We start from the raw sequence: 5,000 nt of genomic DNA on the forward strand, positions 1-5,000 counted from the left end.
TCTTTTTTCTCTCTCTCTCACTCTCTTTCTTTCTCTCTCTCTCACTCTCTTTTTCTCTCCCTCTTTTCTCCGCTCTCCTTACCTCACATTTCATTACGGTTTCGAGTATCCTTTTTTTCAGTAGAGATATTTGTTTTCTAATATACCCTCTCTCTGCCCTTTTCAAGCATCTTCTTCATATTTTTCTCATGCCTTTTCTTTCCTACCCACTTCCTGTCTCATACGCTAAAGCCCACTCTTCATTTTTCGTCTCCTATTGAGACTTTTTTTTCATTAGATATTTAGGAAGCATTCCATCCTCTCATCTAACGTATTTTCCCCTTTCATTTCATGATTTTTTTCCCCTTTTATATTCTGTATTTTATCTTTTTTTCTACTTCTGTTTACTTTTTTCTTCTCTTTATACTTAAGATTGATATTCTGTTCTTTTTAGTTCTCTTGGCTTTATTTTTTTACCCTAGCATTCGCTTACTTCACATGAAACTTTTTCTGCTCTCTCTCTCTCTATCTATCTATCTCTATCTATCTATCTATCTCTATCTATCTCTCTATGTATTTCCTTTTTCTTCTCCTCCTACGCTGTTACTGCTATTCTTCCTCCTCCTCCTCCTCCTCCTCCTCCTCCTCCAACTCCTCCTTCTCCTCCTCCTCCTCCTCCTCATTCACCACCTCCAACTCCTTCTCCTCCTCTTAATCTTCCTCTTCCTCCTTCTCTTCTTCCTCCCCCTCCTCCTCCTCCTCCTCCTGTTGCTCCTGCTCCTCCTCCTGCTCCTCCTCTCCTCCTCCTCCTCCTCCTCCTCCTCCTCCTCCTTCTCCTTCTTTTCCTCCTCCTCCTCTCCTCCCATCTACTCCTCCTCCACCTCTCCTCCCTCCTCCTCCTCTCTCCCTTCCCCTCCTCTCCTCTTCCCTCCTCCTCCTCTCCTCCCTCCTCCTCCTCTCTCCCTTCCCTCCTCCTTCCCATCCAATTCTCTTTCATCATACCAGCATTAATCACGAAACTGTTTTTTCTGACTTCCTTGAGTTAGCCCTTTCTTATATGAGAAATAATTTGATATCGTTATTGGCATTATCATTGTTATTATCTTTATTGTTATTACTTTTGTTGTTGTTATTGTTGTTTTTGATAATGATGCTGATAATGATACTACTACTACCAAGGATAATAATAATGATAATGGTAGTGATAATTGTAGTAATAACAATAGCAATGATAGTAATGATAGTGATAATACCAAAACTGATCGTGATAATGATAACAGCAATAAATATTATGATAATAATAATGATTATTGTTATTATTAATATTATTATTATTATTAATATCAGTACCATTCTTGTCATTATCATTATAGTTATAATCGTTATTGTGTTGCATCATCATCATCATCATCATCATCATCATCATTACAATCACCATTCTTTATAGATGGAGACAGAGATAGAGACAGGGGGAATAGGCCCCCCTCCCCCCATAACAAAAATAATTTTTTTAAAAGGGGGATAGAAGGAGGGGGAGGGATAGCCTTAAAATAGGCCATTACGCTTATATGTTGTTGTTTTTTTTTAAGAAAAGAAAAGAAAAAAAAATATAGACGTGTGTTTGTCAGACTGAATCTTTTCGCGCCTCGGTCCCACGAGACGACACAAGCTGCAACCCTTCTTTCCCTTTTTGCATAGAATGAAAAGTGGCAAAGGAACATCTGACTCGAGCCTCTTCGTTGAGAAACTCACCGACTTCTGCGAAAGTTCCTCGGTTCATGTTTTCTTTGAGTTTCTTTTTTTTTTCTTTTTTTTTCTTTTTTCTTTCTTGATAATTTCTTTCTTTTTATTAATTTGGTTTGTTCGTTGTCTTTCCAGGTATGTTTTTCTTGCTTGATGTTCTCTTTTTCCTCTCTTTCTCTGTCTCTCTGTCTCTCTCTCTCTCTCTCTCTCTCTCTATCTATCTATCTATCTATCTATCTATCTATATTAAGATAATAGATATATATATAAGATATATATATATATATATATATATAATATATATATATACATGATAGATAGAAGAGAAGAGAGAGTGGAGAGAGAGAATATATAATATATATACTATATATATAAATATATATATATATATATAGATTTTTATAGATATATATATAATATATATATATATCTTTCCGCTCTTAAACTTTCAAACTTGCGCATCTCTCTCTCCGCGCTCTCTCTCTCTTCTCTCTCTCTCTCATCTCTCTCTCTCTCGCTCTCTTTCTCTCTCTCTCCTCTCTCTCTCTTCTCTCTCTTTCTCTCGTCTCTCTCTCTCTCTCTCTCTCTCCCCCCCCTCTCTCTCTCCCTCCCCCCCCCCCTCTCTCTTTCTCTTTTCTCTCTCTTCTCTCCCCCCCCCCCTCTCTCCCTCTTTCTCTTCCCCCCCCCCCCTCTCTCTCTCTCTCTCTCTATCTATCTATCTATCTATCTATCTATCGATCTCACTCTCTCGGGAGAGAGAGAAAAAAAAAATCACCTACGTTAAATTCATATTTTCTTTCCTCCTTTCCTATAATATCCTCGGATCACCTTCCTATCACCTTCCCCCGTGTACATCAACGTGATTTTTTTATGATATATTTTTTCTACCTCACTATACGATCCCTTTCGCCTTTTAAACTTGCTCGAATCTTCTCCTTATCATTTTTTTTTTCTTCTCCCTTCCCTCTCTTCTGATTAACATAAAACCAATTTATTCGTCTCAGTGAAAATACTCTCCTGATTATAGATTCCTTCTTATCCCTCATTCTAATGAAAGAATAGATACATGGATAGATAGATAAACAGTATGAATGCAAATGGAAGATGAATGAAAACAAAGAGGACAGAGATGATTATTTAACGAGAGTAATATTGCAAAAAAAAGAAAGGAAATTCACTACCTGGCATCTATCTTTCCTTTGGGACCGCAGAGTTAGGCAGTAGAAAGAAACAAAAACAAATATTCTCTTTTTGTTCTCTCTCATCTCTTTTTTTCTGATGTTTTGTCTCTTTCTCTCTCTCTCTCTCTCTCTCTCTCTCTCTCTCTTCCATCTTCTTCATCTTTTCGCTCTCTCTCTCTCTCTCATCACTTCGCTCTCGCTACCTCTCTTCTCTATCCATCGCGCTCTCTCTCTCGTCTCCTCTCCTCTCTCACTCGACTCCTCTCTCTCGTACGTGCATCTCTTCTTCGTCTCTCTCTCTCTCTCTCTCTCTCTCTCTCTCTCTCTCTCTCTCTCTTCGTCTCTCTCTTTCTCTCTCTCTCTCTTTCCCCTTTATCTACCTATCCTGGCCCCTCCTTCCCTCTCCCCTTCCTTCTTTCTCCCTCCCTCTCCCTCACCTTCCCCACCTTCCCTATTTTTCCCTCTCCATCCCTCCCTCCCCCCCTTCCTTCTTCCCTGCCTCCTTTTCCCTCTCTCCCTCTCCCTCTCTCCCTCTCCCTCCCTCCCTCTCCATTTCTCCCTCTCCTTCTTCCTCTCCCTCCCTTCCTCCTTTTCCCTCTCCCTACTTTTCTTCAGCGACGCCTACAGGGAACTTCAGCCATTGCAATCACATCAAATGGTCGTTTTACTCAAAGTTGAGCAGCAGCAACATAGAAAGCTTCCGTGTTAGCTCTTAGGAGGCCATTAAGACTCTGTTGCAGTCTCGCTTGTATTTCATTAGATTTCTTCCGGCTTGATCGAGTTAATCACGTGAATGTTTTTGTTGTTGTTGTTGTTGTTGGGTCTGGTTTGTGGGGGTCGTGTTTACGCTTGGGGTTTGTTTGTTTGTTTGGGTGTTGTATGGTTTCGTGTTCTGTACTGTGTTTGTTCGTTTGCGTCAGTGTTGTTGTTGTTGTTTTTTTCGTTTACTGATTTTGCTGTTTATCTATATAGCTATATAAATAAATATACATGGTAGCAGAATATTATAATATAATATAAACTATATATATATATATATATATATATATATATATAGCTATCTCTCTCTTGATTTAATAATCTATCTCTCTTTATCTCTCTATTTGTCTATCTATCCCTCCATCCCTCCCTCAGAGCTCTCGAACTGCAATCCCTCTTCATAAATTCTCTGCAGTTGTATTAAAAAAAAAAAAAAACGATCTTTCAACTGAGAAAAAAATAAACAATAAAAAAAGAAAACAACAACAGAGAGAACGAGACAACCGCTACTGAACTCACACCCCCTAACCCTCTACCCCCCATCCCCATCCCCACCCCCTCCACCCCCACCCCGCTGTCGCATCCAAAGAAATATCCACAATTTAACGCGAAGATGATGGGGATGGGAATAGAGTGAACGGCCACATTAAATGGAAAAAGTTTCGTAGATAAGATCTGGATTCATTTGGTGGGGGTGGGGGTTAGGTGGGGGTGGGGGGGATGTGCTTGTGTGTTCTAGGATGGCCTGTGGAATGAGGAATGATAGATTGTAAGGAGAGGGAAGGAAGAGAGGGAGTAGGGGAAGAAAGGAGGTTGGAAAGGAAGAGTGGGAGAGAGGGGAGGGAGGGAGTTAGAGAGGGAGGGCGGGAGGGATTGAGAAAGAGAGAGCGAGAACAAGAGAGAGAGAGAATCACATCTAGGGTTATCTATATATAAATTTACATACCCCTTCCCTTTCTCTGCTTCTTCATTCCTTCTCCCCCGTTTATCATAGCCCCCCATATTTCATATATGTATATATGTATGTGTATATATGTACATATGTGTGTGTGTGTGTTTGTATGTGTGTGTGTATGTATATATAATATATATATATATATAAATATAGATATATATTATATATATATATATTTAAAATATATATATATATATAATATATATATATATATATAATATATATAAATATATATATATATATATATATTATATAAAATATATATATATATATATAATATAATATATATATATATATATATATATATATATATATATATGTGTGTATATATGTATGTATGTATGTATGTATGTATGTATGTATATGTGTATATATGTATTTAT

General features: G+C 38.1%; 1 protein-coding gene across 1 annotated transcript in view; it reads left to right on the top strand.

Moving 5' to 3' along the window:
• Nucleotides 1–5,000, top strand: part of LOC122249654 (roundabout homolog 3) — a gene marked incomplete in the record, with an annotated part of 369,665 nt that overhangs the window by 222,719 nt on the left and 141,946 nt on the right.

Source organism: Penaeus japonicus, unplaced genomic scaffold, assembly GCF_977035675.1.
Source record: "Penaeus japonicus unplaced genomic scaffold, GWHDUDI00000001_assembly GWHDUDI00000008, whole genome shotgun sequence".
Taxonomy (NCBI): Eukaryota; Metazoa; Arthropoda; class Malacostraca; order Decapoda; family Penaeidae; genus Penaeus; species Penaeus japonicus.